General features: G+C 43.1%; 1 long non-coding RNA gene and 1 pseudogene across 1 annotated transcript in view; one reads left to right on the forward strand and one right to left on the reverse strand.

The window, feature by feature from the left end:
* LOC103885887 overlaps nt 1-14,707 on the reverse strand; it is a 54,136-nt gene that overhangs the window by 10,584 nt on the left and 28,845 nt on the right. Inside the window, exon 2 of the long non-coding RNA XR_002523612.2 lies at nt 6,534-6,841. This is a non-coding gene — a long non-coding RNA (uncharacterized LOC103885887). The remainder of the gene's footprint in view (nt 1-6,533; nt 6,842-14,707) is intronic.
* On the forward strand, nt 6,585-7,914 carry LOC101006418 (annotated as a pseudogene).

Raw genomic sequence — 14,707 nt, forward strand, 5'->3', positions numbered from 1 at the left:
GACAGTCTCATTCTGTCGCCCAGGCTGGAGTGTCATGGTGCGATCTCGGCTCCAACCTCTGCCTCCAGGGTTCAAGTGATCCTCCAGCCTCAGCCCCCAAAATAGGAGCGGGCCACACCACACCTGGCTAATGTTTATATTTTTAGAAGAGACAGGGTTTCACCATGCTGGCCAGACTGGTCTCGAACTCCTGGGCTCAAGTGATCCACCTGCCTCAGTCTCCCAAAATGCTAGGATTACAGGAGTGAGCCACCATGCCTAACCACCTAGCTGTGAGATTTTGAGCCAGACTTAGACTAGTGCTCCTCCTCTGCTCATATATCTTACAAAATACCACTTTCTGCAATGGATTTAGTCTCTGCAAATGTGAACTCCTAACAGACAAACTCACCATATAATTAATGATTTCCTTGATTGGGGTCTTAAACTGTTCCCTTATCTTTTTTTTTTTTTTTTTTTAAGTATTATTAGGTAAACTTGCTGAGGGATAGGGAAATCCCAAGAGAACAGCAGCAAATTGTTTCAGGTAGCTCACTGTATATGAAAAGGTGTTTTCTGCCTGGATCTCTATTTGGTGTGGCCACCTACATTGTTTGTTGCCTATTACAGATTTTTACAGATTTTATTATTACAGTTTTTTTTTGTTTTTTGTTTTTTGTTTTTTTTTTTTGAGACAGGGTCATACTCTGTTGCCCAGGCTGGAGTGCGGTGGCACAATCTCGGCTCACTGCAGCCTCCGCCTCCCGGGTTCAAGCGATTCTCCTGTCTCAGCCTCCTGAGTAGCTGGGATTACAGGTGCCCGCCACCATGCTTGACTAATTTTTGTATTTTTAGTAGAGATGAGGTTTTACCATGTTGGCCAGGCTGGTCTCAAACTCCTGACCTCGGGTGATCTGCCCGCCTCAGCCTCCCAAAACACTGGGATTACAGGCGTGAACCACTGCACTCGGCTTATAGTTGGTTCTTTATAGTTCCAATTTCCATAAGCCAAAGACTCTTTGTTTGTTTGTTTGTTTGAGACAGAGTCTCCCTCTGTTGCCCAGGCTGGAATACAGAGGCACAATCTCAGTTCACTGCAACCTCTGCCTCCTGTGTTCAAGCGATTCTCCTGCCTCAGCCTCCTAAGTAACTGGGACTATAGACTCGTGCCACCACGCCCGGCTAATTTTTGTATTTTTAGTAGAGACAGGGTTTCACTATATTGGCCACGCTGGTCTCGAACTCCTGACCTCGTGATCCGCTCACCTCAGCCTCCCAAAGTGCTGGGATTACAGGCACGAGCCACCGTGCCCAGCCAAACCAAAGGTTTTACAAGCTGGAAAGAGCCTTAAGAGATCACTTGATCCTTTCCCCTATCTTTGAGCAGGTAAAATATTTTTCCATTTAGCAGAGGAAGCTCCCAGTGCCCAGAAAGCCTGAAAGTTATTGAAGGTTTCACAGCCAGCAAGTATCCTCATGCTGCAGGACTTATTCCATTCTTGCTGCATGACCATTTATTAGTAATCCTGACTCTTCCAGAAAATTGCAATGAAAGTCAAAAAGAGTAAACTATATGATCATTGGTTGTTTACTTTTTATCACACATCATGAATTCTTCTAGTCCTAACCATATTTTGATGCATTATTTATAAGAGCCATCTGGTCACAGGTTCCTGGAGAAAACTCTGGAATTTTAAAAAGTCTGCTTTATTTTTTCCAGGAAACCCACTGCATAACTCCAATCTATCCTTTACTGGCTCATCAGGGACACACAAGGCAATTTGGATTCTTTTTTTCAGTTGAGATATAACTTACCTACAGTAAAGTGCACAACTTCTTTTTTTTTTTTTTAGACAGAGTCTCACTCTGTTGCCCAGGCTGGAGTGCAGTGGCACGATCTAGGCTCACTGCAACCTCCACCTCCCAGGCTCAAGCAATTCTCCTGCCTCAGCCTCCCAAGTAGGTGGGATTACAGGCGTGCGCCACCATGCCTGGCTAATTTTTGTATTTTTAGTAGAGGCAGGGTTTTACCATGTTGGCCAGACTGGTCTCGAACTCCTGACCTCATGTAATCCACCCGCCTTGGCCTCCCAAAGTGCTGGGATTACAGGTGTGAGCCACCGCGCCTGGCTTTTTTTTCTTTTTTTTAATTACATTTTTTAGATGGAGTCTCGCTCTTGTTGCCCAGGCTGGAGTGCATTGGCGTGATCTTGGCAGCTCACTGCAACCTCCACCTCCCAGGTTCAAGCAATTCTCCTGCCTCAGCCTCCTGTGTAACTCAGATTATAGGCGCCCACCACCACGCCCAGGTAATTTTTGTATTTTTAGTAGAGATGGGGTTTCCATGTTGGCCAGGCTAGTCTTGAACTCCTGACCTCAGGTGATCTGTCCGCCTCAGCCTCCCAAAATGCTGGGATTATAGGCATGAGCCACTGAGCCTGGCCAAAGTGCATAACTTCTAAGTGGACAACTCAATATATTTTTACACGTGTATATACCATATAACTACCACTCAGATCAACATATAGATTGTTACTAGCACCTCTGAAGAATCTTTGTGCCCTATACTAGTCAGCACCCTCTAGGGATAACCACTGTTTTGACTTTTATCACCACAATTTAGTTTTGCCTGTTCTTGAACTTCATATTAATAGAATCAGACAGCATGTACTATATTGTATTTGTTTTCTTTCACTTAACACTATGTCTGTGAAATTATTAACCATATTCTAAAGATGCAATTCATCTTCTGGCTCAAGTCCTCAGGGAATCTGTCAAAACCAGGTACATACTATGCTAGCTATACACAGCTATGCATAGTCTAAAAACAAGCAGTTGAGAAAAGAACTTTCTTAAATGACTAAAATAGAATAACCAACCTATGCTGCTCTTGTTGCTTTCTACTCTTGCTTCATCAATTTCACTTTCATCTCTGCTTTGAAATGGGATCTGATCCACCCAAGTATTCTCTTTTCTTCTCCCACTAATGGATAAATAGCTTATGCAATTTTCCTTACTTATTTATATCCAGCATTCCCCATTAATGCTCCACAATCATTGGTCCAAAAGGTATAAATGGCCTCAAGCTATAATTTGATGCAGCCCTCTGTCATCAGCAAGAAAAGCATTACTGGGGCCAGGCGCGGTGGCTTATGCCTGTAATCCCAGCACTTTGGGAGGCTGAGGCAGGTGGATCACAAGGAGGTCCAGAGATCGAGGCCATTCTGGCCAACATGGTGAAACTCTGTCTCTACTAAAATAAGAAGAAAAAATTAGCCAGGCGTGGTGGCGCATGCCTGTAGTCCCAGCTACTTAGGAGGCTGAGGCAGGGGAATCACTTGAACCTGGGAGGCAGAGGTTGCAGTGAGCCAAGATCCCACCACTGCACTCCAGCCGGGGGACAGAGCTAAAATTTGTCTAAAAAAAGAAAGAAAGAAAAGAAAAGAAAAGCATCATTGGACTCAGTGCAGTGACTCACGCCTGTAATCCCAGCACTTTGGGAGGCCAAGGCAGGCAGATCACTTGAGGCTAGGAGTTTGAGACCAGTCTGCCAACATGGTGACACCCTGTCTCTACTAAAAATACAAAAAAGAGCTGGATATGGTGGCAGGCACCTGTAATCCCAGCTACTGGGGAGGCTAAGGCAGGAGAATCACTTGAACCCAGGAGGTGGAGGTTGCAGTGAGCCAAGATCATGCCACTGCACTCCAGCCTGGGCAGCAGAGTAAGATCCTATCAAAAAGAAAGAAAGGACAGGACAGGACAGGACAGGACAGGAAAGGAAAAAGTAAAGGAAGAGAAAGAAAGAGAAAATAAAAGAAAGATTAAAGAAAAGAAAGTGAAAGAAAGAAAAGAGAGAAAGAAAAGCATTATTATGCTGTATATTCAGATTCAACAGATATTTACTGAGCACATAAACTCTTCAATGTATTTTGCTAGGTATTATGGAGAACTACAAAAATATAGCAAGCATGGGCTCTAGCCTTATGAACATTCAGTCTAGCAGAGAAGCAGTATAGTATGGATATCTACATAAAAGATCATAATATAAGCTATAAAGTGTTAAATAATGACACCATTTGAGTTAAAAGAAAAAAAGATCCTATTCAAATAGCTCAGAGGAAAAGTTAGCTTCTAGTCGGGGTGATGTCAAGGAAGCTTGGTGGGACAGTATTTATACTAGAAGGATTACAAGAAGTAGGATGCCATGACTAGATAGGTTTAGTCATACAGTGGATGGGGAAAGGGCATTTTAGATAACCATAAGGACAAGGACCCTGAATTGGGAAATCATGCAGCATGTACAGGGAGTGACTGTGCAGTCTGACCAAAGAACAGGGCAAGTAATGAAGAAACTGGGGACACGGGTGGTTATGGATTACCCAGAGCCACAGCACCAGAGAGCCCTAGAATGGGCATTGAATCCCAGGCATTTTCCTTCTTTAATGTTCCCATAATATGACCAAGTTAACATTTTAGTCACTGCTCTGCTTTATTTACAACAACCCATTATATATTGTCCATTAAGTAATTGACTCAACAAACATTTATCGAATATCTAGTACACTCTGGGCATAATTGGATACTATGGTCTCTAAGGCTGATTTCATATGTGTTATAAAATACTTTTTCCCAAGTGGGGATTAGGGTTAATATAATATTGGGCTAAGACAGCTTGTCTTTTTCTGTGTTAGAATTTTATTGAGTTATACTTCAGAGCAAATACCATAAATAACAAAGACAATTAAATAAACCACAAAAACAGATCTCTGTATCATGTTTTTCTACATGACATCAATACACTGAGTCTTAGCAATGACTGCCCATGTGTTTTTTCCATAACTATGCTTACTTACGTTTTAGCAAGGGGTAATACAGGAGGATATGAAACCCTCCATCCTTGAGCGAAAGTTTAAAAACATTCCTAATATTATAGTACAACAAGACTCACTTCCGTTTAGCTTATCAACCACCAAAACACATTTCCCCTTTGTAATTGTTATGTTTTAGTGTAACTATGGAGACACGGCACTTTCCATGCAAGTGACACACATGATTTTGGTTTAACGTACTCATTTTCTGAGAAACATTTTAAACTGTGGTCACTATTTTAAAAATTGAGGTCACTATGAGATCTTTGAGCTACTTTGGTATTTCAATGTAAATCCAATACATTTGTTAGCAATATTCATGAGGGAAGAGTTAAGTACCAGGGATTATGGATTCTTTCCAATTCCATCAAACTATTCCTACTTAAAGCTTTGGTGCCAGAAAAAGAAAAAAAAAAGGTAATTATGAATTGAACACATTGGACTATCAGATATTGTTATAAATTGCAGGGTATATCAAGTTGACTTTTGAGAGTTCTGTTTCCAGGTATATGGCAGGCTAGGAATTCAGACTGCACCTCCCACTGGAAACAATTAAAAAGGCTGAATTTAAAAAAAGAAAATCTTAAACCTCTTAGAGGCACTGACATTGGGCAAGAAAGAAAGAAATTATTAGGTCAAAGAGAAGTGAAGAAGGAATCCAGACAGGTAAATGGACAATGCTGTCCAAGTGTACAACACCAGGAGGCACCATTTGGATTCTATTCACCTAAAGGATGCTCTTGGGTTGTTTGAGGCTATGGCCCTGAGATCACTGCCCTAAGGATATTTGCTCAACCTGGTGAACTGCAGCTTTGGTTTCACAGTGGTTCCGGATACAGAAGGTAAAGCCAAGGGCTTGGAGAATTCCATAGGAGGCCATTCTCCCAAAAAAGCATGGACCCTTTAGGTGGAGATGAAAACCAGCATACCCATTCATCATCAGGGTACTGCACAAAAAGTTCCTGTGGAATTAAGCATAACTAAGTACAAAAAAATACTCTCACTGAAAGACTGACTTGTGATGGTCTATAGCCAAAACAGGTCCATAAAAGTCTCAAGCTCTTTCTGTAAGTTGAGTAGGCTGGCCCCAGGTACGTGGAAGAAACAAATACAAATCCTCTCTGGAGGAATGTACCCAATAACTCACAAATTATTTTCTCAGAAAATTGAGCAGCTCACAGTAACAAACATTAAGCACTCAAAAAAATGCTACTATATAAATGAAAACCAGGAGATAGAAGAAACCACATACAATAGAATTAAATGGAAAACATCTACAAATATTTGAGAAATTTAAATTATCACACATACAAGGAGAAAAAAACATTTTACTTCCTTTTTTTTTTTTTTTTTTTTTTGAGATGGAATTTCACTCTTGTTGCCCAGGGTGGGTGCAATGGCGCAATCTTGGCTCACCACAACCTCCACCTCCCGGATTCAAGCGATTCTCCTGCCTCAGCCTCCTGAGTAGCTGGGATTACAGACATGTGCCACCACCCCAGCTAATTTTGTATTTTTAGTAGAGACGGGGTTTCTCCATGTTGGTCAGGCTGGTCTTGAACTCCTGACCTCAGGTGATCCACCCTCCTCAGCCTCCCCAAATGCTGGGATTACAGGCGTGAGCCACCACACCTGGTCACCATTTTACTTCTTTAAGAAAAAAAAGTACAAAGTAGAAAATACCTATTTAGGCCCATGAACACAACAGAGGGAGCATCATTAAAGTCTCTCTTCCCCCTGCTGTCATGTCTAAGGCGGAGTTTCCTAAAGAACTGGAACAGCTGAGGAAGCTCTTCATTGGAGGCTGAACTTTGAAACAACCGATGAGAGCCTGAGGAGCCATTTTGACCAATGGGGAACACTCACGGACTGTGTGGTCATGAGAGATCCAAGCACCAAGTGCTCCAGGGGCTTTGGGTTTGTCACATATGCCACTGTGGAGGAGGTGGATGCAGCCGCGAATACAAGGCCACACAGGGTGGATGGAAGAGCTGTGGAAACAAAGAGAGCTGTCTCAAGACGAGATTGTCAAAGACCCGGTGCCCACTTAACTATGAAAAAGATATTTGTTGGTGGCGTTAAAGAAGACACAGGGCCTGGCCCAGTGACTCACGCCTATAATCCCAGCACTTTGGGAGGCCAAGGCGGGTGGATCACCTGAGGTTGGGAGTTTGAGACCAGCCTGACCAACATGGAGAAAGCCAGTCTCTACTAAAAATACAAAATTAGCCGGGTGTGGTGGCGCATGCCTGTAATCCCAGCAACTCCAGGAGGCTGAGGCAGGACAATCGCTTGAACCTGGGAGGCGGAGGTTGTGGTGAGCCGAGATTGCACCACTGCACTTACCCTGGGCAACAAGAGTGAAATTCCGTCTCAAAAAAAAAAAGACACTGAAGAACTGCACCTAAAAGATTATTTTGAACAGTATGGAAAAATTGAAGTGATTGAAATCATGACTGACCGAGGCAGTGACAAGAAAAGGGGCTTTGCCTTTATAACCTTTGATGACCATGACTCCATGGATAAGACTGTCATTCAGAAATACCATACTGTGAATGGCCACAACGGTGAAGTTAGGAAAGCCCTGTCACACCAAGAGATGGCTAGTGCTTCAGCCAGCCACAGAGGTCAAAGTGGCTCTGGAAACTTTGGTGGTGGTCATGGAGGTAGTTTTGGTGGGAATGACAACTTTGGTCATGCAGGAAACTTAAGTGGTCGTGGAGGAAACTTAAGTGGCTTTAATGGTAGCTGTGGTGGTGGTGGTGGTGAATATGCTGGCAGTGGGGATGGCTATAATGGATTTGGTAATGATGTAAGCAATTTTGGGGGTGGTGGAAGCTACAGTGATTTTGGTAATTACAACAATCAGTCTTCAAATTGCGGACCCATGAAGGGAAGAAACTTTGGAGGCAGAAGCTCTGGCTCCTATGGTGACAGAGGCCAATACTTTGCCCAACTATGAAACCAAGGTGGCTATGGCGGTTCCAGTAGCAGCAGTAGCTATGGCAGTGGCAGAAGATTTTAATTAGGAAAAAAAGCTTAGCAGGAGAGGAGAGCCAGAGAAGTGACCCAATGGAGCTACAGGTTACAATAGATTCATGAACTCAGCCAAGCACAGTGGTGGTAGGGTCTAGTTGCTACAAAGAAGACATGTTTTAGACAAATACTCATGTGGATGGGCAAAAAACTCGAGGACTGTATTGATGACTAATTATGTATAACAGCTTATTTTAGTTTCTGTTCTGTGGAAAGTATAAAGCATTCCAACAAAGGGTTTTAATGTAGTTTTTTTTTTTTTTGCACCCATGCTGTTGATTGCTAAATGTAATAGTCTGCTCATGACTCTCAATAAATGTGTCTTTTTTTTTGAGACGGATTCTCGCTCTGTTGCCCAAGGTGGAGTGCAATGGCATGATCTCAGCTCACCGCAACCTCTGCCTCCCGGGTTCAAGCGGTTTTCCTGACTCAGCCTCCCAAGTAGCTGGGATTACAGCCATGCTCCACCACGTCCAGCTAATTTTGTATTTTCAGTAGAGATGGGGTTTCTCCATGTTGGTCAGGCTGGTCTTGAACTCCCGACCTCAGGTGATCCACCCCCCTCAGCCTTCCAAAGTGCTGGGATTACAGGCATGAGCCACCACACCCGGCATTTATTTATTTATTTATTTATTTATTTATTTATTTTAATGTGCTGTGTAAAGTTAGTCTACTCTGAAGCCATCTTGGTAAATTTCCCCAACAGTGTGAAGTTAGAATTCCTTCAGGTGAATTTTTTTTTGAGACAGAGTCTCACTCTGTCACCCAGGCTGCAGAGCAGTGGAGCGATATCGGCTCACTGCACCCTCTGCTTCCTGGGTTCAAGGGATTCTCCTGCCTCAGCCTCTGGAGTAGCTGGGAGTACAGGCGCTGTGTACTTTCTTTCTGTCTTTTTTTTTTTTTTTTTTTGAGACAGGGTTTCGCTCTTGTTGCCCAGGCTGGAGTGCAGTGGCGTGATCTCTGCTCACTGCAAGTTCCACCTCCCAGGTTCACGTCATTCTCCTGCCTCAGCCTCCCAAGTAACTGGGATTACAGGTGCCCGCCACTACGCCAGGCTAACGTTTTTGGTATTTTTAGTAGAGACAGGGTTTCTCCATGTTGGTCAGGCTGGTCTCGAACTCCCGACCTCAGGTGATCCACCCGCCTTGGCCTCCCAAAGTGCTGAGATTACAGGCATGAGCCACCGTGCCCAGCCTGACGCCAGGTTCTATTTGGAATTTATATGCAACCTGCTTGGGTGGAAAAACCATTGTCTTCAGAAACCTTGGTGTAGTTGAACTGATAGTTACAATTGTGACCTGAAGTTCATATTACAACGGATTACTCAAGCAAAATCATGGAATTATTGGTTATAGAAATGATTGTTGGCAGGGTGTGGTGGCTCACGCCTCTAATTCCAGCACTTTGGGAGGCTGAGGCAAGCGGATCAGGAGATCAGGAGATCCAGACCATCCTGGGCAACAAGATGAAACCCCACCTCTACTAAAAAAAAAAAAAAAAAAAAAATAGCTGGGCGTGGTGGCCTGCACCTGTACTCCCAGCTACTCCAGAGGCTGAGGCAGGAGAATCCCTTGAATCCAGGAGGCAGAGGGTGCAGTAAGCCGATATCACCCCACTGCTCTCCAGCCTGGGTGACAGAGTGAGACTCTGTCTCAAAAAAATAAAAATAAAAAATAAAATAAAATAAAATAAAATAAAATACATAGATTGTTGGCATATCCTATGTAATATATCTAAATTGAATAATGGTACCAGATAAAATTATAGATGGGAATGAAGCTTGTGTGTCATCCATTATCATGTGTAATCAATAAACGATTTAATTCTCTTGACAAAAAAAACGGAAAATACCTATTTAAGGGGGACATGGTGGCTCACCCCTGTAACCACAGTACTATGGGAGGCCAAGGCAAGAGGATTGCTTGAGCCCAGGAGTTCCAGACCAGCCTGGGCAACATGGCGAAACCCCATCTCTACCAAAAACACAAAAATTAGCCAGGCGTGGTGGCACATGTCTGTCGTCCCAGCTACTTGCGGGGCTGAGGTGGGAGGATCGCTTGAGCCCAAGGAGGTCAAGGGTGCACTCCAGTCTGGGTGACAGAGTGAGACCATGTCTCAAAAATAAAAAAGGAAAGGAAAATAGCTATTTAAAACAGGAAACTATAGAAAATAGCCTAATAGTTTTTTAAAAAATAGAACTTCTAGAAATGAAATGAATAAAATAATGGACAAATTTAACCTCAGATTACACATAAGCCAACAGAAAAATAAACGAACTGAATGATACGACAATAGAAATTATCCAGCCTTCAGTAAAGAAAGACAAGAAGGGAAACATGAAAGAGCAGTAAATAGATATGGAGGATAAATTAAGACAATCTAACATGTATTGATAAAATTGGAGTTCTGGGAGGCAAGGAGAGAGAAAATGGTATAGAGGTAATTTTTTTTTTTTTTTTTTTTTTGAGGTAAGTTCTTGCTCTGTTGCTCAGGCTGGAGTGCAGTGGCACATCCACGGCTCACTGCAGCCTTGAGCTCCTGGGTTCAAGTGATCCTCCCACCTCAGTCTCCCGAGTAGCTGGGACCACAGGTATGTGCCAACATGGCTAGCTAATTAAAAAAATTATTTTCTGTAGAGACGGGGCCTCACTATGTTACCCAGGTTGCTCTTGAGCTTCTGGGCTCAAGTCATTCTACTGCCTTGGCCTCCCAAAGTGTTGGGATTGTAGGTGTGAGCTACCATGCCTGGCCAAAAGGGTAATATTTGAAGAGACAGTGGCTAAGACATTTTTTTTTTTTTTTCGAGACGGAGTCTTGCATTGTTGCCCAGGCTGGAGTGCAGTGGCGCGATCTCTGCTCACTGCAAGCTCCGCCTCCCTGGTTCACGCCATTCTCCTGGCTCAGCCTCCCGAGTAGCTGGGACTACAGGCACCAGCCACCACATCTGGCTAATTTTTTTGTATTTTTAGTAGAGACAGGGTTTCGCAGTGTTAGCCAGGACGGTCTCAATCTCCTGACCTCGTGATCCGCCCGCCTTGGCCTCCCAAAGTTCTGGGATTACAGGCGTGAGCCACCGTGCCCGGCCAGTGACTAAGAAATTTTTTGGATCAATCTGTTTAAAAACACAGATTTAAGAAGTCCACTGAATTTCAACCAGGATGGGGGGGTGGGGGGAAAGGTCTTTTCAGTTAAACACAACAGTGAAACAACAGCATACCAGAGACAAATTATCTCAGAAGCAGATTTACTGCTGACTTCACAAGAGAAAAAAAAAAATAAGTGCGAACTTAGAATTTTACCCCTCAAAAAATAGCTTTTGTCAGGCACAGTGGCTCACACCCGTAATCCCAGCACTTTGGGAGGTGGAGGTGGGTGGATCACTTGAGGTCAGGAGTTCAAGAGCAAACTGGCCAACATGGTGAAATGCTACCTCTACTAAAAATACAAAAATTAGCCAGGTGCGGTGGCGTGCACTTATAATTCCAGCTACTTGGGAGGTTGAGGTGCGAGAATTGCTTGAACCCCGGAGGCAGAGGCTGCAGTGAGCCGAGATAGAGCCACTGCACTCCAGTCTGGGCCACAGAGCAAGACTCCATCTCAAAAACAAGAAAAAAAGCCGGGCGCGGTGGCTTACGCCTGTAATCCCAGCACTTTGGGAGGCCGAGGCGGGCGGGTGACGAGGTCAGGCCATCGAGACCCCGGCGGGGCCCCAGAGCGAGACACCGTCTCAAAAAAAAAAAAAAAAAAGCTTTCAAAAAGGAAGATGAAAAACAGGCATTTAAGGCAAATTAAGTAAGAGATTTTGCTTTCACAATATTCATAAAAGGAAATTCTAAATAATGTACTTAAGAAACCGATCCTGGTCGGGTGTAGTGACTCCCTTGACTCAGGGAGTTTGAGGCTGCAGTGAGTCCTGATGGCACCACTGTACTCCAACCTGGGCTCGAGACCTTTATTTCAAAAAAAACAAGCAGGAGTCAAAAGGTCTGGGGGAGGGCCTAACAATTTACATTTATAACAAGCTCCCAGCTTGATACTAATTATTTAAGACCACACTTTTTTCTTTTCATTTTTCTTTCTTGTTTTTTGAGACAGGGTCTCACTCTGTTGCCCTGACTAGAATGCAATGGTATGATCACAGCTCACTGTAGCCTTGAACTCCCAGGCTCAAGTGATTCTCCTGCCTCAGCCTTCCAAGTAGCTAGGACTACAGGCATGTGACACTATGATGGGTTAATTTTTGGTTTAGTTTTTTAGAGATGAGGTCTCACTATGTTGCCCAGGCTGGTCTCGAACTCTTGTGCTCAAGTGATCCTCCCACCTCAGTCCCTAAAAGTGCTGAGATCATACGCATGAGCCACTGTCCTGGGCCTAAAACCAAATTTTAAATAGCACTGTTGACTAGCCATGAAAAGAAAGCAAAAACTGAGTATAAATTACCAACTAGCAGAGGAAGAAAAGTTGAAATGAAAAAGAAAATAATTCAAAAGAAGGCAAAAAAGGAAAGTAAACTACAACAGAAGGAACCTGCAGAAAGCACAATATAGGACGATAGTTAGAAATTCAAATACATCAACAATTACATCAAATATGAAAGGATTAAATTATCCAATTAAAAGACAAGGATTTATACAAAAAATAAACTCAAAATGGATCAGAGACTTAAATAAAACTTTTAGAATAAAATATAGGAAAAATATATACGCAACTTTGGGTTAGGCACAGAGTTATTAGATAGAACATCAAAAACATGATCCATAGAAGCAAAGCTGACAATCTGGATTTCATCAAAACAAAAATGTTGTATTATGCCTGTAATCCCAGCACTTTGGGAGGCTGAGGCAGGTGGATCATTGAGGTCAGGAGTTCAAGACCAGCTTGGTCAACATGGTGAAACCCGTTTCTACTAAAAATACAAAAATTAGCTGGGCATGATGGCACATGCCTGAAGTCCCAGCTACTTGGGAGGCTGAGGAAGGAGAATGGGTTGAACCCGGGAGGCAGAGGTTAAAGTGAGCCAAGATTGAGCTATTGCGCTCCAGCCTGGGTGACAAAGCGAGACTCCATCTCAAAAAGAAAAAAAAAAAAAAAAAGACACTTTTAAGAGAATGAAAAGACAACTCATACAGAGAGAGAAAATATTTCTCCCTGTTTTGCAGATATGCAAATAATGTATCTGACATTTGACTTGTGTCCAGAATGCGTAAAGAACTCTCAAAACTTAATAAGAAAACAAACAGCCCAATAAAATAATAGGCAAAAGAATTGAATAGACATTTAACCAAGGAAGAGGCATGGCTGAAAAACAGACACATGAAAAGTTGCTTAACAACATCAGTCATTAGAGAAATGCAAATTAAAACCACAAAAAATACTACTACACAACTGTTAGAATAACTAAAATAAACAGTCTGACAATTGCGAGCACTGGTGAAAATAGGGAGCTACTGGTTTCTTTCATACATTGATAATGGCAATGGATAGTGACACAGACACTCTAGAAAACAGTTTGGCAGTTTTTTGTTTTGTTTTTTCTTTTTTTCCTTTTGAGACAGTCTCGCTCTGTCACCCAGGCTGGAATGCAGTGGCGTGATCTCAGCTCACTGCAACCTCCAGCTCCCGATTCAAGCGATTCTCCTGTCTCAGCCTCCCGAGTAGCTGGAACTACAGGCGCTTGCCACCACACCCAGCTAATTTTTGTATTTTTAGTAGAGGTGGGGTTTTACCGTGTTGGCCAGGCTAGTCTCGAACTGCTGACCTCAAATGATCCACCAACCTCAGCCTCCCAAAGTGCTGGGATTACAGGCGTGAACCACCATGCCTGGCCGGCAGTTTTAAAAATACAGTTAAATGGTCGGGTGCAGTGGCTCACGCCTGTAATCCCAGCACTTTGGGAGGCCGAGACGGGCAGATCACGAGGTCAGGAGATCGAGACTATCCTGGTTAACACAGTGAAACCCCGTCTCTACTAAAAATACAAAAAGAATTAGCTGGGCGAGGTGGTGGGAGCCTGTAGTGCCAGCTACTTGGGAGGCTGAGACAGGAGAATGGCGTGAACCTGGGAGGCAGAGCTTGCAGTGAGCTGAGATCGCGCCACTGCCCTCCAGCCTGGGTGACAGAAAGAGACTCCGTCTAAAAAAAAAAAAATACAGTTAAACATAGAATTACCTGAGGCCCAGTACCCTCACTTCTAGGTATTTACCATAGTGAAGTTAAAATTGTTCACCTGAAAATTTGAACACAAATGTTTGTAGTAGCTTTATTTGTTTATTTTAGTTATTCTAACAGTTGTGTAGTAGTGTTTTTTTGTGGTTTTAATTTGCATTTCTCTAATGACTAATGTTGTTAAGCAACTTTTCATGTGTCTGTTTTTCAGCCATGCCTCTTCTTTGGTTAAATGTCTACTCAAGTCTTTTGCCCATTATTTTATTGGGCTATTTGTTTTCTTATTGTCAAGTTCTGGGAGTTCTTTATATATTCTGGACACAAGTCAAATGTCAGATATGTGATTTGCATATCCGCAAGACAGAGAAGACAGAGAGGGAAAAATATTTTCTCTATATGAGTTGTCTTTTCATTCTCTTAAGAGTGTCTTTTTTTTTTTTTTTTTGAGATGGAGTCTCGCTCTGTCACCCAGGCTGGAGTACAATGGCGCAGTCTCAACTCACTGCAATTGAGTTGAATTCAATTGCACCTCCCAGGTTCAAGCGATTCTCCTGTCTCAGGCTACCGTGTAGCTGGGATTACAGGCGTCTGCCACCACACCCAACTAATTCTGGAATTTTTAAGTAGAGATGGGGTTTTACCATGTTGGCCAGGCT

The sequence above is a fragment of the Papio anubis genome, chromosome 7 (assembly GCF_008728515.1).
Source record: "Papio anubis isolate 15944 chromosome 7, Panubis1.0, whole genome shotgun sequence".
NCBI lineage: Eukaryota > Metazoa > Chordata > Mammalia > Primates > Cercopithecidae > Papio > Papio anubis.